The 22,879-nt window shown below is 38.5% G+C and overlaps 1 long non-coding RNA gene across 1 annotated transcript; it reads left to right on the forward strand.

Moving 5' to 3' along the window:
* Window positions 1-9,191: 9,191 nt before the first annotated feature.
* On the forward strand, window positions 9,192-19,351 carry LOC148107561 (uncharacterized). The gene is made up of 3 exons (XR_015722044.1): window positions 9,192-9,299; window positions 9,694-9,823; window positions 17,929-19,351. It is a non-coding gene; the product is annotated as an uncharacterized LOC148107561 (long non-coding RNA).
* The last annotated feature ends 3,528 nt before the right edge of the window (window positions 19,352-22,879 follow it).

Raw genomic sequence — 22,879 nt, forward strand, 5'->3', positions numbered from 1 at the left:
CCAGGCGCCCCACAAAACTGTTCTTTAAAAGAAATTCACTTTAAATACAATGAGATAGGTTAAAAGTAAACAGACAAAAAATATATGCAACATGCAAACACTAGAGAAAACTCTACTAGATATATGAATATCTGATAAAGATTTCAAAGCATTTTTTAACTGTTTCCTATAAAGTTAAGCAAATTTGCTGCATTGCACTACAAGGTATTCACCCAAGTGAAGAGAAAAACTATTTGTATTTAAAAGCATTTATGTGAATGTTTTGTAGATTTGTTCGTAATTGCCTTAAACTGGAAGCAACTGACATGCTCCTCAAATGGGTAATAGATAAACAAACTGTAGTATATACACGAAATAGATTACTACTCAGCAATAAAAATGAATGAACTATTGAAACTTGCAACAACATGGATTAAACTCAAATACGTAATGCTTAAAAAGCCTACCTCAAAGGGCACTGGATGTATGAATGCATTTATATGACCTTCTCAAAAAGGAAAAAGAAAAAAAAAACTTCTAAAAATGGAGGACAAATTTTTAAGGGTTATTTGTGGGGAGAAATGGGGGTAAATTGACTGCAGAGGAACAAAGAGCAACTTGGAGAGATCATTCTGAACAGTTCTGCACCTTGACTGTGGTGGTAGTTGGAGGTAATTACGCATTAGTCAAATCACAAAATGCAAAAACCAAACTCAATTCTGTTTTTTGTGTAATTGTGATTTTAAAATACTATAAATGTCATTCTGGAGATAAACACAAAAAAAAATTGCATACAGACCATGTATTAAATGACATTGTTAATACTGTTGTTACAATATTGTTTTTTTTTTTTAAATCTTTTTTTTTTAAGATTTTATTTATTTATGTGACAGAGAGACAGCCAGCAAGAGAGGGAACACAAGTAGGGGGAGTGGGAGAGGAAGAAGCAGGCTCCCAGCAGAGGAGCCTGATGTGGGGCTCAATCCCATAACGCCAGGATCACGCCCTGAGCCGAAGGCAGACGCTTAACGACTGTGCTACCCAGGCGCCCCACAATATTGTTATTACTGCTACGTTACTTAGTAGTCACAGGCAATTGGGCTTATTTAAGGAGAATTTACTTATTTTGGGGAGATGTATCCTGAAGTTTTTATGAATGAATGTGTTATGATACCTGTGACTTATTTTCAAACACTTTAGCCCAACCCAAGTGTACATGAAGAAAGCAAACGTGAAAAAATTAGAACAGTTCATGAATCTCTGTGAAGGGTATTGAGGGGTTTATTATGCAAATCTTTACAGTTTATGTAGGCTTAAACTTATTTGAAAAAAAAGTTTGGTGAAGATTTTTTTCTAATGTTTTATTTGTAGACCCGTTGCTAGAATCTGTTGTCATTAATATAATTTCTAAAGAATATGATAAAGTCATTTATTATGCTTTCTAAAATTAAGAGAGCTTAAAGGAAACATATCAGAAGCTCTATGATTTGGTCCAAAGAAAATGACCTGTTAAAGTATAACAGGAGAAACATGATTTAAAGAGATTTTTTGTGGAAGTACTGGGTTTCAGTAACGTCCATAAAGCTTTCCATGACTCTCCCCTAACTAGAATGATCATTTATCCCTCAGAATAGTCTACTTATTTCTCTCAACATTTCAGTAACTGCCCTGAAATTATTTGGATACATCTCTGCCCATCAGGGATGATGCCTTATTTGTTTTTGTATCATTAGTATCTAATATAGTGAGGTATGGACTCTGAAATCAACATGTGCCTACTTGATAATGCACTTTGTGCTCTCCAGATATAATAATAGATGATGACATGGGAGTTAAAGCAAAGTGAAGCAACAAAGCCAAGAGTGATTTTTGCCAATATGGAAAAAAATTGTCATTCTCTTGACAAATACAGCACTTAGCTTTTGGGTCTCCAAATCTGATTCATTACAAAGGAACTCAATCTAATTTACTGCAAACCAAAACAAAATAAAAATCCCCTGAGTCATCAAAGCAAACAGAACCATTTCTGTCTTATCTACATAGTATCAAAAGCTACGGAAATATAAAAGAGAACACCATTGTGAACTTTATTGTATCTCTAAATAGCCAAGAAGATGTTATTTAATATAAAGGAAAAATGTATAACAATATGCATGTTGCTAAAACTTCTCTTAAGTGCATAGAGCTGTCCTCTAAAACCTTACAACTTAAAGTGTGGTCCTAGGACGTGCGGTTATCAGCCTTACCTAAGAGCTTGTTAGAAATGCAAATTCTTAGTCCTTACCCCACACCCACTGATTCAGAACATGCATTTAACAAGATCACGGGTGACCATATACATATTAAAGTTTGAAAAACACTGTCCTAAAAGATATCTAGGATATCCAAAGAAAACTAAAGTTTGGCTCAAAATGTCTGCAGAACAGAAAAATTTTGTGTTTACCCTGGTGGTGTCAACTCAGTGGCAGGAGCACACATTCCTAATGCACAAGATTGCTGATAGCATTTGTATCCATCTTGTACCCGCGTTATCAGGCACCCACACTTGTCTGCCTCTGCTGTTCACAGATAAAGTGAGCATTTTTGAAATGAGTAGTTATATCAATCCATTTGTGCGTAAATAATCGCCTAGTGTTTGTTTTCTGTCTGTGGAAGAATGTGCATGCATCCACGCACTCCAACTTGACTCCAGAATTTATCCATTCCTGTGTTAATTCAAAGAAGGAGAACAGAAATGTACATTTTTGGGGGACTACGTTGAGTGTAAGAGATTAAACATTAATAGTAAAGAAACGGCTCAGGTAAAACTGGTCTTCTTGTTAATTCTTTTTCATAGCTGTGCTTTCAGGAGACTGACTTCAGTTTCTATCTTCAGCTGTAATTTGAAATGCAAATAATAAAGTTATTTAAATTCCTACTGATTATGCTGGGATTAAAAAAAAAGAGAAGAAAGCATCTTTTGCTAAAAGAAATGCTTGAAATGTAATGACCTATTTAGAAGGGAAAAAGTGTATTGAATGGTGTTATAAAAACAGTACTTTCTTTGCATTTGAAAAACCTATGATTTGACACTTTTTGTTTATCTTTCAAAATAAATAACACATTAACCAAGGAGGATTTTGGTAGCTTAACTATAGCTAAATTCTCCCACAGATTAACAGACACAACCTATAGCAGAAGCACATCGGTAGGAATCTTCATCTTCCATCTTTGCTTTCCTAAAAACTTCCAGTTGGTCTAAACATGGAGCCTTATATGTCTTTTGAGGGCTACAGATCCAGAACGCTCGGGACTCTGTCTGGCAGGAAGATTTCAGGGATTACCACAGCTCACTTAGTTTCTCTGAAACAACCAAGACAAATGTCAAAATAATTATACCTGAAATCTACCTAGATGTGATAAGAGAAGCCATTGATTACATCAATTAAAAATATAAAAAATTAGTCTGGGTATGAATGTATTTTTAGATATTTAGTTATCATTATAGTAAATGTATTTCAGATAGCCCACGTCTATAAATAAATTTTAAAATCTTTAATAAAGAGAATGTAAGAGGTTTGGTTTTAATTTTTCTACTGACCTAGTTCTTCATCTTAAAGAGAAATCATGACTCATAAATGTGTACAAATGTAATATATCTACTCACTTAAACCAATTCAATTAAATATGTATGTTTCAACTGATTTGTGAGTAGAGTTTAGGGAGAGTACTATTCGTATGTGCTGTTTTTTTTTTTTAATCATCAAAGCATATTATATTTAAAATAGGAGCAGAGTAAGTCTAAAAGATGAAAATGAAGGCTTACTCATTTGGGTTCTACTCACAATGTGAAGATTCTCCTCAAATTGAAACCAGTCTCTACTGAAGACTCCAGTCTCTTACAGTATGTGTAGGGTCTGCTCACATGTAGTTACTCTCCTAAGATACCCCTTGAATTGCTGGGCTTATTTGTCTTTTAAAACTAATGTAGATTGTCTTTTGTATATTGAGTTAATTTCTTTTGAATTATTAAATTGCAAAACTATTCATTTCAACTAATTACTTGTAGTAATGGAGTTGAATTGTTGGTTTTAACCAACAATTGTCCCTTTACCCACCCATTGTCTCTTTACCAGGAGCTGATGTAAATCTTCTCAGCATCTTTATCCTCTCTCCCTTACACCTGTTAACTTTCATGCCTTACATGTTTCTTCTACATTTAGTAAGTTCTCCCGTCACCGTGGTACAGTGGCTACGCTACTGCCAAAGTCTTCCACCTGGAATGCTGCTTTTCTGGTTGTTGCTACTGCTCTTTGGACAGTATTCATTTGTTCCCAATTTTTTAAAATTTTCCCTCTGAATATTGATGCATTTCATTTTACTATGTTGTGTTCAAATTTTGGATCTCCTTTCGAAGCTTTACTCTCTCTTTGGTGAGCTAGGCCTGAGGACATGTTCTAGGTCACCCAGAAATCTGAGTTATCTCATCCAGTGTCTACTCATAGGATCAATAATTTGGTCGGTCTCATTAGTTTATTCTTAAGGAGACAGGTTGTCACGATAGCCTGATTCTTTCAAACTTATTATTTCAAAACATATTTCTTGAGAAATTATTGTGTTTAGAGTATTAGACACTGGAATGTGGGAGTGGATGAACAAATAAAATAGAAATAGAATATGCCTTTAAGGAGCTTACAGACTAGAGCAAGACTAAAATATATCTCCATACATACTCCAGTGTCCTTAGGTATTTGGTAAATAAATAAAAGAAGGGAGGAAGGATGGGGTAGATAGAATATGTGTGGGAATAGCAAGTGGTATGGTTTGATTAGTTTAGCTATAAGTGAAAGGGGAAAGATCAAACTTGGAAAAAATCTAAGTATCATTTCTATTCTTTTAAATTTGTTGTTGAAGTGTGTTTTGTGGGCCTGAACAAGTTCTAACTTCCGGAATGTTCCATGTGCTTGAAAAGAATATTTTCTGTTGTTGTTGGATAGAGTGTTCTATAAATATCAATTAGATCAAGTTGATTGATGGAGCTGTTCAGGTCATCTATATCTGTACTGATTATCTGCCTGCTTGATCTATCAATTACCGACAGAGGACAATTCAAGATTCCAATTATATTAGGGCATTTGTCTATTCCTCTTTTAGTCCTATTCGTTTCTGTCTCATGTATTTTAACACCCTGTTGTTAGGTGCATACATGTTCAGAGTTGTTATGTCTTTTTGCAGTATCATGTCCCTTTATCATGTAATGACCCTCTTTATCCTTGGTAATTGTCCTTATCATAAAGTCTGAAATTAATATAACTACTCTGGCTTTCTTTCTTTTTTTTTAATGGTTAGTATGAATATCTTTCCCTTTAATTTTAACATTTCTGAGTATTCCTGAGATATATAAAGATGCAGTCTAGAAATTTAAATATTAATGTTTAAAGTTAGCTTCTTATAGACAACATATAATTTGATTTTGTTAATGCATCTGACAATTAAATAGGGTGTTTAGTCCATTCATATTTAAAGTGAGTATCGATATGGCTGGAATAGTATCTCCAACTTTCCATTACTTCTGACTTGTTGAATTTGTTTCTTGTTTCTCCTTTCTACTCTTTCCTGCCTTCTGTTTTGTGTGATTCCACTTTATCTTCTCTCTTATCATATCATTTATACTTTCTTTTAAACTAGAGATTAGCCTAGAGTTTGTAATATACATTTTCAAATAATCTGCATCCACTTTCAAATGACACAATACCATTTCATGTGTGGTACAGGTATCTTATAACAAAGTATTCCTAATTCCTCTTTCCTAACCCTTGGGCTACTGGTATCCCTCCTTTGACTTATATGTATATCACTCAATACTCGCCTTAGCATTAATTTAAACTTTATTTGATATTTTTGATCAATTAAAATACTAATACTTTATTCATTCTCCCTACCTCTCAGTTTCTTTAGGTAGATCCAAATTTTTGACCATGTATAGTTTTTCTTCTGCCTCAAAATTTCTTTTCACTGTCCCTACAGAGGATGTGTGCTCTCAATGAACTCCTTCTGTCTTTATTTGGCTGAGAAAGTCTTTATTTCATCTTCATTTTTTTATTATTATCAAAGTGTAGTTGACATATATTAGTTTCAGGTTTACATCATAGTGATATTCTTTACATTACTCAATGCTCACCATGATACATGTGGTCATCATCTGTCACCATCCATTATTACAATATTATTGGCTGTATTCCCTATGATGTACTTTTCATCTCCAGGACCTATTTTATAGCTGGAGGTTTATACCTCTCAATCCCCTTCACCTACATCATCCTTCTCCCCTGCCCTTGCCCATCTAAAAATCACCAGTTTATTCTCTGTATTTATGAGTCTGTTTCTGGGTTTGTTTTTTTTTTGTTTTTGGTCTTGTTTTGTTCTTGAGATTCCATATGTAAGTAGAATCATATGGTATCAAATCTTTCTCTGACTTATTTCATTTAGTTACTACCTTGTAGGTCCATTCATTTTGTGGCAAATGGCAAGATTTCATCCTTTTTATAGCTGAGTAATAGTCCATTGTGTATATATGCACCACATCTTATCCACTCATCTATGGATGAATACTTGGGTTGCTTCCATAGCTTGACTATTGTAAATCGTGCTGCAGCAAACTTAAAGGTGCATATATCTTTTTGAATTAGTGTTTTTGCTTTCCTTGGGTAAATATCCAGTAGTGGAATTACTGGATCACGCGGTAGTTCTATTTGTAATTTTCTGAGGAAACTTCATACTGTTTTCCACAGTGGTTGCCCCAGTTTGCATTCCCATTAACACTGCGCCAGGGTTCCCTTTTCTTCCCATCCTCACAATACTTGTTATTTCTTGTCTTTCCGATACTAGCCATTTTGATTGGTGTGAAATGAAATCTCACTGTGGTTTTGATTTGCATTTCCCTGAGAAGAACAACTATTCCCCGATAGTTGTTCAGCATCTTTTCACGTGTCCGTGGACCATCTGTTGGAGTAGAGGATTCTTTTCTCCCAGATGGATTAAGATTCCAGAAGTGTACTCTGGCAAAGTCTTTACCCCTGGAGGTAGGCCTTTGTAATGGAAAAGGCTCTGGACTTGTCTATGAGGGGAATCTTTCTTGGGTCCTCAGAAGATTCCTAGGAAGAAAGCTCAAAAAAGTATGGGGACCTACGTAAAGCCTCGAAGAGCCTCTTCCCCTCTCGCATCAATCCATGCTCTGCCCCCAACAATTTATCAACATTACCATTTATGTGTTTCTAGAAGTTTGGGCCCCAGGAGCTTCTGCTTCTAGTAAAAAGATCTCCATTGCTGTATCTGTCTTCAGATTTCAGGGTGAGGGTTTGCTTTGCCACATCAGTTCTCTGATGGGTGTTAGAAAAATTACTGATTTTTAGCTTGCCCAGCTTTTTCTTTTCTTTTTTTTTTTTTAAAGATTTTATTTGTTTATTCGACAGAGATAGAGACAGCCAGCGAGGGAGGGAACACAAGCAGGGGGAGTAGGAGAGAAGGAAGCAGGCTCATAGCGGAAGAGCCTGATGTGGGGCTCGATGCCGTAACGCCGGGATCACGCCCTGAGCCGAAGGCAGACGCTTAACCGCTGTGCCACCCAGGTGCCCCTGCCCAGCTTTTTCTTATAGGATGAATGGGAATGACCATTTCTGAGACATAGCAGAGATAAAAGCAAGCATCCTTAGAAAATAAGTTTGGAGCCAAAATATGGAAGGGTTTATCCTAGAAATCTGGCTTTGAGAATAACTGGAAGTTTGAAACAGTTCTTACATTTAAAGTAGATGCTAAAGAAAATACTAATTGGAAGCTGCACTGAAATTGGGTAAAGTCAGTGGAGACAGCAGGATAGAAGACCAACTGGAAGGTTATTGATGTCTCTACAATCAATACTGACTGTAGCTGAAACACAGAGAGCACGAGCGGTAATAGAGAAAAAGATGGGCATAAGAAGAACTGCAAAGACAGAACAGGCTCAGTTTACAACTCACCTACTTACACCTACTTACAACAGTAAGTAGGGGAAGAGGAGGGAAAGGGGGCAACCAATGATGAGTCAAAGATTTGAAGGTAGGGGTGAAGGCAGTAGGGATGACTTTCACAGAAACAAGGCACAGAAGAGAAAGCAGACACTTAAAAGGGACATGATGATATTATGAGGATATGGAAATCGCCATTTAGAAAAGACCATCACGCAGTTGAAGTCAAACAATTTACCAAAAATATGGCAACTGGAGATTTATATTTGGGAGTGAGCTACATAGAGACTCTAGTTGAAGTCATGTGGCTGATTGCCTTCGTGGATATTGACATTTAGAAATATTTTGTTGAACAAGATTTATTAATCACCAAATTTATTAATTACCTAATCTAATCAAAATTAAAGTTTATGCAAGTCCTGTTGGCTCTCTTTTTTTGCTCAATCATAGGCGAAAGAGATTTAAAACAAGATACAATTAGCTGTCAATGAATAAAGTATTATCTAATGGATGCAACTAATGTGGGCCACATTTTTAATGGACCTCCAATGGTGTCACATTTATCAGGCTCAAATCTATAGCCAGAGGTATTAGGGAAGTGTAAATTTACGGACACAATTCATTGGATGTGAAGTTGACCATAACACATGGCTATTTTCATCCTGACACCACTAACGATAGAAGTGAAATGCACTTGGCTCTTACCAGAAACATCAAAGAAATTCCTAAATAATTGCTATTCATAAATGCTTTATCCAGGAAACGAGTTTTCTTTTGAATTCGTGTATTTTGATGTATTCAAATTCCATGTGTTTATAAATATAGACAAACACCTAGTAACAGTGCTTAGGAAATAGAAGTAAATATATAGGGGAATTATTTCTGACCTTACAGTCATGTATTTAGGCAACTTCAGCTTTTGTTCTACAAAAGAAACTAAAGTATTGAGCACATTATTTGTATTGTGTTTAAGCCCATAACTTAATTTAGATAATCAAAGAAAAAATTTGGTGGACCCATGATTCTTAACCAACTCTTTTCAAATCAATAGACTTCTGAATGAACAGCACTGTGCTCTCATTGAGAGGGTCAAATTACCCAGGATTTTAGCTCCATGTCAATTTATAAATAGACAAATCACCATAGACACATCACCCAGCATGGCTCTGTTCTATTTCTGCAAGTTCCTGCCTGTCAGGTTTATAATTAGACCCTGGATTCTTTCTACAGCCATTTTTGACTTTGCATCTCCCGAGTTCCTTCAGGCTTTAGGGATCTGCTGGTGTTGTCATGTGGAAGATGAACTATTCTGCTGGAGTGGTAGAACAGAAACCACAGGTACTAACCCGGGTGCTCTTGAAGAAAAGTTGAAAGTTAAGGGTGCCTGGGTGGCTCAGTTGGTTAAGTGACTGCCTTCGCCTTGGATTATGACCCTGGAGTCCCGGGAGTCTGCTTCTCTCTCTGACCTTCCTCCCTCTCATGCTCTCTCTATCTCATTCTCTCTCTCTCTCTCAAATAGAGAAATAAAATCTTTTTTAAAAAAAAAAAAAAAGAAAGAAAGTTCAGAGCATTTGAGGTGGGAAGCAAAGGTATAGCCCCTCAGGCATTCTCCTAGCATGTTAAGACTTCTCTGCAATGGCCGCCCATATTGAAATAATATAGATGTATATTTTCAAAGCATATAGCTTTACTGTAAAAAATGCATTTACGGTTCTCATTTATTTTTAAATAGTTCTTGAGTTCATGAGGTACCCTGTGCACCCAAGGATTTCAATGAAGCTCCCGACTCATCGGGACGCACTGACTCTGGGACTGGAAAACGAAGGGAAGGAAACTCACGTCCATCTGGAACATGATAGGAGGTACTAAAGCTGAGGCAAATGAACTTTCCACTAAGGAGCAGCTGGCGCTGGTGCTACATGGCACAGAGCTGAGGAACAGACGTTTCTAAGCAGGGGCTGCTGAACGAGGTGACACAATTTCACATGGTTCCGGGCTTTTCCAGATTAATTCCCTGTATCGATCAAAGAACAAATCACTTGCCTTCCACTTCACTTTGGATTATGTAGACTAGGTACAAACATATGATAAAAGCCAACTGGAGGAAGGCAGGCAGGGGAGGCATGGCTCGTGTATTTCCTAACAGCAGCACAAACCCTATAAAAGTGCGAGCAGATTGCATGCTGCTGGATACAAAATATTTTAAGTTCATGTCTTAGTGCTATCCAGCATTCTCCCTACAGCTGGTGAATTACAAATTCCATTTAAAAAAACCTTTGCACCTCCGTCTGAGTGACAGTTCAGTTTACTGTCCTGGGGACCTGGTTAAGGTCTCAAAATTAGTAGTCTCTTTGATCCACGTGGCTCTGAAAAACATGACATGTGTTCCTGAGCCATGTCTGTACGAGGCAAACTTTTTCGCACACAGTATTTGTTTCGGACGTGTTTAAAAGGAACATGCAAGGGTTCTAAAGTAGAATGTGAGATTAAAATGTAATTGGGAACAATATGGATCATCCAGAGAATGAGTTTTAATACAGCAAATATTCTTTAGGAAGTACTTAATGATAAAAATACATGCTAACTTCAGAATATCTAGAAAATCAAGGAAAAGGAAACACAAATTCAAAACGACTGGAATCTTCGAACCTAATAACCACTTTTTACCATCTTGGCTGGTAGTCTCCTAATCTCTTTTCAAGCACTTTAAACAGAACACCGTGGCCATAAAGAGTTTTACTTTTCTCCCAGAATATTAATTTTTCATTTATAAAATGACATTTTTATATTATTAACACAGCCACAGATTCTAACTGCATACCAAAAGTGAGTTAGAAATTTTGCCCCAAATGTCGATTTTTGGCTTCGGTTTTCTGTTCTCATCAGAGCTACTGTGATTTTCCTCATTTAAATAAGTGGATCACTGTCTCCGTCGTCAACCTCACCTTGCATATTTGACGTATATTTTGAACATCATCTTAAATGTCCCCACTTCAGTACCACCCACATGTAAGTGAGAGAGAAAACATGCTATTGGAGTAAAGGATAAATACGCAACGATTAGTACTGTAAAGAAGATAGATAGTGCTTTTGTGCAGTGGCTAACAGGGTCCTACATGCCCTGGGTCCTGCCTCAGAATGCACAGGGGATTAGAATGTTCGGTTTTCACGCATATTAGAAGCATTGTTTAAATCAGTTCTCATTTTTCCTTTTTTCACCTTAAAATACATGTCAGCTAATATGAACGGATTCATAGGAGTTAACCTACTTTTGTTCATTGCAACTTCACTCTGCTTTTATTGCCCTCCTCCCCAAGCCAAGGCAGCAGCAAAAATGTCTCACTTCCATTTATTTTACACCTCTTCTTGCTAAATTATCACCAGGTTTGAGCTTTAAAATTACATTCACAGACAGCTCAAGTTGGGTGCATAAACATGTTTAATTCATTTGTCATTAGGCCACGTGACACCTTGTTCCTTTAACTTTGCAGCCCTTACAGCAGGCTAGCAAAAGTCCCTCTCTTCTGCGTGGGTTAGTTAAGATGTATCTGGCTGTTTTGCACTATCTTTAGTATGCAGGGAGCACACAGATGGAGATAAAAGGCGAAATGTCTATCTTTGAGTCCTCTGCAATACCGAATAAGTTATCAACCCACTAACATGCATGTCTGAATAGACTCCTTTGGCAACAGTGAGATGTTATCTTCCGTGACATGCGAATTCCTCCCTCATGTCAATCCATGAAAGTACTAAAGGATGAACGCACTAGTAAAATGAATGTGGCAACACCACTGGGAATGTGAGAGCATCATATTTTCCCCCAGCTCCTTTTAAAGAAAAAAAAAAATTCTCCAGCTGAATCTTCCATGTACATATAAATTAGTCAGTCTGAAGAACTGCTTGAGAATCCATCTCTTTAATCTCGTGGAGTAGGCGTGGGGAATATACTCTGTTTAATGCTCAGGGGCCTTGTTTTTCCCCCTTCAACTTTGCCATCCTCCTTCACAATCAGCCCACACAGATGGAACTAAGAAACATGTAGGCTGGGAGCTGGGCAGCTGTGCTGGCCAAATAAGCATGCACTTGACTGGGGCTTGACCCAGAGTAGACATCCCTACAGCGAAAGACTAACCCGCAGACACATTTTCCACCTGATTCATTCATTAAAACAAACATAAAAAAATAATAGCCTGCCAGATGCCATATAAGCATGTCCCATCCATATGCCAGTGGTTGTTGCTAATAGCCCTGCAAAGGTCCATCTTATTTTTATTTTGCAGAAGGGGAAATTGAGGTATAGTATTCCTGCATAACTTGGGAGTGGTGAGTCGATATTCAAACAAAATATTGTGGCTCCAGAATCCATACCACTAATCTCCTGCTCTACTGCTTGTCTCCTCCCTAACCGCCCCCCACCTTTTAAGCACTTAGTGTGTTCTTGCCTCATTATAATCCTATAAGGTAGGTTTTGCTATCCCTGTTCTTAAATGCAAAAACACCATGTAGGGGGACTCAAAGAAGAGATGGTTTTGTATCAATTAACCAACCACCTATTTTATTTAGAAGAGTGGAAATCAAGTCAGTAATCTATATCATAAAAATGGGGTTTTAAGAACACAACGGAAATGATGCATCTTCATTTTCATTCTTGAACTTGGATTGAGGCCTTAGTGGACAAGTAGTCAGAAGCACAGAGAGGTTTGTGGCACTGGAATTTGAGAATACAAAGGCGTGAAACTTGAACTCCTGGCAGTAATTGCTCAAATTAATTTCTATTAAAAATACGTTACATGTGGCGGCACCTGGGTGGCTCAGTCAGTTAAACGTCTGACTCTTGATTTCAGCTCAGGTCTTGATCTCAGGGTCATGAGATCAACTCCCAAGCTGGGCTTCACACTGGATATAGAGCCCACTTAAGATTCTCTCTCTCCCTCTCCTTCTGCCCCTTCCTACCTCTAAAAACAAAAGAGAAAAATATGTTATATGTGGTCTGTATGTACCAGGACCATCCTAGGACCAAGGAATACAGCAATTAAAAATGAACCTGTCACAATAAAATTAAAAATAGAGATAGATGACTCTCCAAATCAATGAATCAATTTTTCTATCCATCTAGAGAAGGATATAAATAAAGCAGAATTTATATAAGAAGAATAGTAATAGTTAATGGGGAATCCATAGTAACATTTAATTAATCGTAATTTTATTCAAGAAACAATTATTAGAACTTTCATCCGGTATAGGGAACTCTGCTAAGCAATATAAAATTAAAAAAAAAAATTGAATGCCATCGTCTCTTGAACAGTTTCTAAACTTTCAGTAGAAAATAAAGAAAACCTATAAGAAACAAGGAAAAGAAGTGTCAAAAAGGGGAACACATCCATTCTGCATAAAATTTAAGAAAAAAAATAAAACAACAATTCAAAGAAGGTGAGTCTAGTTCAGGAAGAATTCTTGAAGAAAGATGAACTGAATTTTGAAGAAAATTGTGGGCACAAGCTGGAGACAAAGGAACAATGCCAATGTCAGGTGCAAAGATGTAGAAACCTCAAGCAATATCAAAGGGCTAGCAATAAGGTTTGAGAGGTGGAGTCATGGAATGATAGAATCAACTAATACCACAAAGATAGGATAACTGATGCTACATGATGGTGAGAGGGTACAAATGCCAAGGTGGGGAGTTCATTGAGATCAAAGAAATGATAGGGGGCCAATTGAGATTCTGGAATAATCTATATGACACATGGCAATGGGTCGACAGAAATATGGTGGAAGCTTTGTAAAGAAACTTCCTTTCTTGGAAGGAAAGGAACTGCTATTAAAATCCATACAGCATGACTACAGGCCTCAGGTGGTTTCCAGGATTTGTCAGTTTCATCTTAGCCTGGAACATTCCTGAGCAACATCTCCATGTCTTTCTTCATCCACTCTGGAATGCCTAATACATGTGGAGATAACACTGGTACGTAGAGAAGATAAAAACGCTGTGCAATTTAGTTGCCAGCTATCATAGTTTGAAAAACCATATTATGATTTTGTGTATGTCAAAAATAAGGCTCTGAGCAGTTAACTAAAGTGAATCGATCATAAAGCCAGAAAACAATGCAAATAAGACTGGAATGCAAGCCTATATGAATCCATCCCCATACCCTCAAGATGGTTATATTCCACATGAGAAGACAAGGTTCATCATTCTCTCTCTTTTCCTTCTCCATATAAACATTTGCTTAGTGCTTTTCCATTTAAATATTATGTGCCAGCACTCATAAATTGGTAGATTATAAAATGAATTCTCATCCTCCCCATTTCCCTGTGCCCTCTCTCCCCTTCTCTATTTGCATTGGCATGAGAACTTCGAGTTCCACTAAATGAGTCATTTGGGACAAGAAAATTAATTTATTTGAGCAGATGTATATAAACGTTACTCAGAATAGAATCACAAAACAGCCCACTATTTACATAAGGTCCCTATAATTGATGACCTTTTATAGTTTTGTGTGAAGAATCCAAGGAGCTGACTAAGAAAGCTACATGGGAAATATCAACATGATTAGAAATACAGGCTCATCTCCTGAATTCCAATTCTATGGTGACACACAGTGAGCCCAGAGGAGAAAAATAACCACAGAAATCCTCTACGCAACAATACATTCTTCACCCTAAGTGCACCCAAAGCCAGCTGATATCATAGTTGGAAAGTGTCAAAATTAGGGTATTCAAGATTGTTAATTACCAATGTTGAATCCCATTTTTTCTTTGCCAATAGTAGGAAACATCTATGTTTTAAAACAAAACCAAGCACTTGTCTTGCATTTGCCTTTGACGGCACTACTCCATTTATATTAAAACTAATCATCTCCACTGTATGACATTTTCAAACTTCTAGCCTGTAGATCTTTTGCACATAAACGAAGAATACTGTTTCCAAAAGCTCGTGCCTAAGCATAATTCTTATTTTATGGATCAAAGAATTTTCCTCAAGATTAAGACCTTTCATTCTGCAATACTGCAGATTTCCTTACTTCTTTGCCCAAGTGGGGAAGGAAAGTCATGATTTGGACTTAGGAAACTTGACAGCGGTGGGTGTCGTTTTCCAGGGGGAAAACGAAACAGGGCAGGTAAAAGTACCAACCCAGATTTCTCCAAACATAGATGAGGACACTGATGGAACAGCCAAAGACTCGAAAAACTAAATAAAATAGCTTGATTTAAAAAACCTACTTTGGGCAGGCATTAACTCTCTGAAACTCAAGTATACATCATTAAAAATGGCATTTTATTTTGAAGTACTAAATGTAAAAAAAAAACAGACTCCCTTTCTTCAGAGCTGAAAAGCTAAAAGCACAAGAAAGGCAAATAAAAAGAAAAAGGGAACAAAAAGAGCACATTTTTTGGAGGAATCAAAAAACAGGTGATTTTCCATGGGAGAAGACAAGAGGCTGGCAAGATTTTAGCAGCCCATCCCTTTTTTTTTTTTTAAGATATTTTTTATTTATTTCAAAGAAAGAGAGAGAGAGAGCATGTGCAAGAGAGAGCACAAGCAGGGGGAGAGGCAGAGTGAGCAGGGAGCCCGACATGGGGCTTGATCCCAGGACCCGGAGATCATGACCTGAGCTTAACTGACTGAGCCACCCAGGCACCCAGAGCAGTCCATTCCCAACAAGAATTTTATGAAAAGTCAGAGGAGTAAGTCTATCTACTGCCAAAAGGGATAACAGAACAAAGCTCCGGGTCTAATAAATACGTGGCAATCTAAGGGCACAGAAATTAGCACCCCAAAACAATAATGAAGATGCCTGTTTAAGGGACATAGAAACAGATAGTTACTCATATATTTATTTACCCTGCAACAGCATATTGAGTGCCTCCTTTGGCAAGGCAGGGACCTACCCCCTGGACATATAAAGTATATAGGCTGCTTGGAGATAAAGACAGGGTCTGGCTCTCAAAGAGCTCACAGTTTTGTGAGCAAGACAGAGGAGGGGCTCCCAAATTAACACAGCTTGTGGGTGCCATGTTGGAGCTCAGGGTATGGTGGGAACACAGACAAGGAACTCCAGTCTACCCTCAAGAGCCTCACTAAAGCTCAAAGGCTGATCCACCCTTGCTCTCATAGGAGCAGGAACATTATTAACCATCATGGAAGTCTAGGTAAAGAAAAGAGAATCTTAACAGACTTTCTGTACAGAGAAAAACTATAGAACAAAATGAAAGTGGTCTGGGATTCCAGATAACCACTGAATATACCAGTTTTTTGCACTTGTAACAGTTGCTTATCAATAAAAAGTTACATACATTCATTAGAGTTTACTGGAAAGTGAATTAAAAATAAAAATATTTTTAATTAAGCCTTCCCATTCACCGCTGATATTGTATATTTTCTCCAATTTTCCTGAACCACACCGAATATTGAACGCAGTATTTCTAACCTCATATTGTTAAATATCCTTAGAAAGCTTTTTACAGTTCCTAAGCAACCCCCCTTCCCGCTCAAGTTTTTCCCACATTTTCACTAGGGAGAAATATATGATGTCTCAAGCCTGTGTGGGGGATGCTGATGCTTCCAGAATGAACGATGTGCTGAGTAATCCTGGAGACACCCTCGTTGATCTATCAGAATACATTTGTTTTTCCCGTGCTGTTATGCACTATCTTATCATCATGTGCTTTCTCTCTCCAAATAGATGGTAGAATCTGTGTGGGCCAGGACTGTCTCTTAGAGGGTCCGCAGCTCCTAGGACACTGGTACAGGGCTAGGGATACGGTCGGTGTCAAAAAATACTTGATCGATCGATCTGTCAGGTCTCAGACTTGGATAAGAATTTAATCACACCCCATTGGCCTCACATGCTCAGGGCTTGGCACTCGGTTTAACTGGCCAGAGATGAATAGGGATTTCAGGCAGAGCCACCTGGACCTTCACCCATGAAATCCTGGGAGCTGCATGTTGTAAACCTTTTAGACTCTTTCAATGTTAGAACCATAAATTACGTAATTCTTTTTAACACCAATTACCATTATTTGATCCCTGAAACACTTGCATTAGTTGACCCCGAACTTCAGTGAGCTCATATCTGAACCTGAATTATTATCCCTTTTTTTTTTTTTTATTTCTTCAATTTTCCAAAGGGAAAGTACCCTGAGGGTGGCCTTCCTCTGAGGTGACAGTATGATGTAATGACACGCAGGTCACGATGTCATGAGCCATTGTCCAGAAAGTGATAACCCCCTTGTCCACCAATCTATCCTTGTATGCTGAGGTTGGATTCAATCTGGCCAAATGGCAAGTGGCCAGCCAGGCTCAGATATTTGTCCCGAAGTGTCTGCATGGAACTATTTTAAGCACCCTGACCAGCATGAAAAATCACAAAGCAGCAGGAAAATTCACCGTGAGCCTCTCCCGTAGCATCAGTTCCCGTGACACTTAGAATTTGTTTGGCATATTCTTCAGTTAGCTGCTTCAAAAAAAAAAAAGAAAGGAAAGAAAAACAACAACAAAAAACATAAGGGCCATTTTCTCCCCCTCTCCTCCTCCTCCCCTCCCTTAGGGCCTCAGCTTGCGTCTGTGCGCAAGTCCTGGGGTCTTGGGTGTCAAATGTCAGGCCTTGTACTGAGCTGTCAAAGAGAAGAATGGCCTGGGATGATTGATGACTGGGAGGCTTGAAACCCAACCCTCCACTGCAAATGCTTCTTTTACAAAAAAGCTGGGGCTACCCACAGCGCCTATATTCAAGGTCACTTGGCATACCATTACACCCACCGCTTGGGCTCCCAACAAGCCCGGCCATTCACACAGGGGCTGACTTCTCTTCTCAGCTGTGCTCACTCCCTCCCCCTCCACCCCTCCTTGGCTCCCCTCCTGAGCCCTTGCCCAAAATGTTGGAATTCTGAATCCCAGTCAAATAAAAAGATAAACGAAACGATATGACCTTTTTGTTTTGTTTTGTTTTGTCTTGTTTTTCTTCAGGCTACATTTGCTCTGAGAAGCCATGGGCTGGAGCTTTCTGGAGCACAAGTCAGATGACAAGATTATTAATGGGAGCAGGGCAATGTCATATCTGATTTCATGCATATTCATGAAGGGAGCCACACAGCTGGGACCATGCGCTGTGGAAAGGGAAAATAAAGAGTGCTCTACCCCCCACCCCAGGCATGAAGAATGTCATTGTGGAGATGAGGAGCCTGACTGGAAAAGTTTAAGTGACTGTATCCTTCATTTTGAAAAGAGGAGGTAAGAATTTGCAACAACAACAACCACCACACAAGCTTTGGCTACTCTGACCAAACTCAATAACTCAATGTTGACATAGAACCTCATACCTAAAATCACCTACCTAGAAGGTCTCCTCTTACGTACGCAGAGGGACAGTCTTTGCAACGGCGTCAACAAAAGAAGTCAATGTGTTGAGACTAAAAAAAAAAAAAGGAAAATCAATGAATAGAAAGAAGTGCTCATGGCAACTAATACATTGACTCTTCTCCCAATAAAAGATAAATTATGATTAGTTATAGATTTAGCCATGTAAGATTATAGGAGGGATAAATCTTAGTTGGTCACTAAGACTAGGATCAAATATCTTTCAGCCCCAATAAAATAATTTCCAGGAAAGTATTTGTGATCTGAATTCTATAGCACACAGACACATCGGGAAGCTGTCGCATATACTGTACCACCCCACCGGAAGTTCCACCTGGGATGTAAGAGGCTGCCAGTCACAGCTGAGTCTGCCGACCACAGCCTTAAAGAGGGTTAATCACAGAAGTCTGATGTACCTGAAACTGGACAAAGAAATAAGGTCCTTAAGCAGTAGGGCGTGTACCTGTAAGAGCTGAACGCTGCATTTCCCTTGGCCACCCAACTGGGCCTGACCAGCCACAGGGAACAGTGACCAGTTAGAAAAGGCCAAATAACAGATGCCCCCAAACAAGAAAGGTGGCCATATTGGTCATTTCCCACTTCCAGTGTATTTATTTATATATTTTACTGCATATCATTTTCCTTCGAAGTTCACAGAGGGTGCTCTCCACAGTGAGGATCTTTCATGCAGTTTTATCCCAGGTTGTCAACATCATAAAAGCGTCAGTTAAAGATTGGATTTGATACTGCTGTTCTCTGAAAGACCAACCCACCATGGAGTAGGGGTAGACACACTTTAGACTACTTTCTTTCCTCTCCTCAACCTGAACACTTTACCAACATAAGTACCTTCTTAAAATCTCTCTCATCTCCTTTAGGAAGCCTGGAGAACGGGGTGTACTGGGTAGGCTTATCAATTAGACTTAAAAGTTTAACGATATGTAACCAGTGTTTATAATTCTGGAAATCTCTACTAAAGAAGAAATTCTAAATATGAAAGAACATGCACAAAATAAGCCATTGCAATGTTATTTATATCAGCATAGAAGTAAAATAAAGAGAATGGAAAAAATGGGTTAAATGTGAAACTGCAGACAAATGAAATATGACTCATTAATTGGAAGCAATAAAGTGTATTGACATATTCTGACTAATTTTTGACAGGAAACAGGACAGAATATTATTCTAGGACTATTTTTCTTATAATTATTTTAGAAATTTTGTGTAAATGTCAGTCACTGGCACAATGGGACTTATGCTGTATACTCATGATATTGAATATTGAGGTAAAATAATAAATATGCTTCTACCCATTTAATATCTCCCATACAATGGTAAAATGGAGGACAGTAACCTTATTCAATGACCCACTTCGACCATACCTTCAGTTTCTTGTTTCCGGCATTTCCAGAATTATTCCATTTGAGAATATTGAGGAAGAGGAAGTGACGTGGTAATTATTAATTTGTAGCTTTGTGTAACTAAATGATAATTTGATTCCAACTTTCCTTCTCAACTATCTCTGAGGGAACAAATGAGAACATGGACAGGAGGCAAGGTTTTCCATTTTTGTAGGCTTAGGGAAATGACTTCTCCACTTCCTTCTCGTACTTACATGATATATCACATTTATAGGTTCCCTTTGCATAATAACATGAGTTGCAGGGACCCAAATTTCAATAAACACCAAGTGGCGTTTTGTATGGATAAGTTTTTCCTTTTAATTTCATCAAAATGCTGGTATTGGAGTTAAATCAAATAATTTATATTAAGTCCTTATTAATAAATAGTCAATGTTTTTAATAGAATGCTAAAAATACATTATGTTTTATAGACTGTGAAAAAATGCATAAAATATATCCAATTTAAATATTTATGTCTAATAAGAATGGGAAAATATGTTCTTCAGTGTCCTTCCTCCTCTCATCTCTCTCCCTCTTTCTTTCTCTCTCTCTCTCTCTCTCTCCAAAAATGGAACATCAGAGAATCTCACTATGCATTTCTAAAAGCCTTGGGAGAAATAAAAAAGAGAAAAGAAAGAGGAATTCAAGGAAGATCTAGGGTCTGGGAGACCAATTCTGCTGCCCTTAGCTGCTGCCCCCCCCCCCCCAGAAGTTGGGTCTGCATTGAAGGTGCCCATGGTTAGGAGGAACCTCAAGGAAGGGTCCCTGAGGAGTGAGGTTCTGAAGACTTTGCTAAACTGCAGACCACAGTTGCCGGGAAAGGACTCCAGAGCCAGCCTGCAGGAGAGGCTGAAGCAAGGCCTGGATTCTCCCTGGACATAACTGGGAAGCAAGGGGGAGCAAGCAGCCACCCAAAGCCAAGTAGGTAGAAGGCAATAAAGAAAACACACATAGCAGGGTATGCAGGACCAGGAGGAGGTCAGAACTTAGTTGAGAGTCAGCAAAAGCAAGCTGGACAGCAACGGTGAGGCCAAGTTCGCGTTATGAAGGGGGAGACCAGATGGTGAAGGCGGCCTGTGGCCCCAATCAGGGAACCCCCCTGGGCTGCTGTTCTCAGCCTGAACTGCAGATGAAAAACACCTGGGGAGCTCTTCAAGCGTTCCAAACCGAGGCCCCTGCGCCATCCAATTATATCAGAAAGTTTGGAGGTCGAAGGCTAGACCAAACTGATGTTTGTAAAGCTTTCCTGACTTACATTTGGAGCTAGCTTGTTGCTGGGTGAGGGTGAGCACCTGGTTGGGATGACCGAAGAGAAGGGTCACCTATCTCCAGGGAGCTTGTGGTTAGGCTGAAGGTGGTGGGCAACCAGCCCCAGTTTGTACTTTTCCCTGGCCTGCGACCTGAATCTTCCAGCCCAGGGTGATAGTTACAGTAACAACCGAGCCATGCATTCAAATGTTACCCCTTAGTATCTTTACTCCCCCAAATGACCACAGGAGGCAGATAGTTATAAGTCCTATAGCTACTAAATGTGTCCAGGGAGATCTGGGGACTAGAATTTGAAGGCAAATGTGTCTGAATGCTCCACCCACTGCTGTAGCCCAAAAATATCCAGCATCCGGGACTGTTGCTGCAGAGGTAAGGATTGACGAGCCCAGTACCGATGAGGTGCCATCTTGATTGTAAATTTGCTGAAGGCAGGTCAACCAGCTATTTCTTACGTTCTTAGACTCCCACAGTGGCAATATGCTGCAGCAACAAACGTCTGCTTATCATTACGAGGCAGGTACCTGTTCTGTGTCTTGGCTTTGTCACCTGTCAAGCAGGGATTACCAAACTAAGCTGTTTTAAAATAGAATACAATTATGGTCGCAAGTTATTTTCAAAACAAACGGATAATAATCTCATTTAAATGTGTAATAGCCATGACTTTCTTGACAACAAATGCAAGCATGGCTCAAAATTCAGACCACAACCCCAGTATTTTTCTGGAGATGTGCTGGCATGTCAGTTTCAGGAAGGGCTTTGCCGTGAGTGGCTCGCATTACATGCAACGAGATGTTATCAGTTACTTATATTTATTCACACCCAATGTGAATTTTTAAAACTTTCATGGCACACCTAAGTTTCCCAGTCCCTCAAATGCCTCTGTGCTTTCCATATTCAGATTTAATAAAACGTAGATACTGGAAATTAATCATCCTAATTGGATATAATCTTTGAGGAGCAGAGCAAAAAAGAATCATGTCATACTCTGCCTACGATGCTCAATGGATAAACTGTACTCTCCCTGTCCAAATATATAGGCATACATGTATTAAACAAAATATATCTGCCCATTATACAGGTTAGTAAAGTAGGAGTCAAAGGATATTTATTAAGCTTCACATAAACAGTGCATGACAGAGCTAGATTTCCAGTCCAGGCCTGTCTGAATCCAATACATAGCATGTGTTACACACGATGTTTGACATTGCCTCTATTATTATTAGGGGAATCTTAAATTCTTTCATGTAAACAAATGTCTTCTAAGACCAAGCATATTGCTTTTATTTAAAAACAAAACAAAAAGCCCAGCTTATACTTCCTGTCTGAAACTTTATTTTTAATTTCGATTCCTTCTCATCATTAGGGATTTTGTATATGTTATCTTTAAAAGGATGTAGAAGAAACCTTTTGCCCAATGCCTCCTTCTTATTAGTAGGACACTGTTATCTGGACACATGATCACCCCAAATGAAGACTACATATCTCAGCTTCCCTCGTATCTGAGTGTGGCCATGTCATTAATTTCCAGACAGAGAAATGTAAATAAGACTGTGTATGACTTGCTGGGAGTATCCAAAGGGAAGAATGTGCTTCTCATTCTTTTCCTTCCTCCTGTTGGTGGGAATATATACATGGTTGATATCAAGGCAGTCACTGTGGGCCATGAAGTAGAAACCACATACTAAGGATGACCAAAAGGCCAGGAGATAGATGAAACTATCATCCCATTCCTAGATTGCCTATGTTTACAAAAACTATTATTTTTTAAACCAGGGACAGGCAAACTACAGCCCACCCTTCCAAATCCTGCCCATCTTCTGTTTTTAGTGAATAAAGTTTCACTGGATTCATTACAGTAATATTGTTCATTTAGGTATCATTTATGACTG

This window comes from Ursus americanus, chromosome 28, assembly GCF_024610735.1.
Source record: "Ursus americanus isolate L20-20 chromosome 28, mUrsAme1.1.p, whole genome shotgun sequence".
In the NCBI taxonomy this organism is placed as follows: Eukaryota; Metazoa; Chordata; class Mammalia; order Carnivora; family Ursidae; genus Ursus; species Ursus americanus.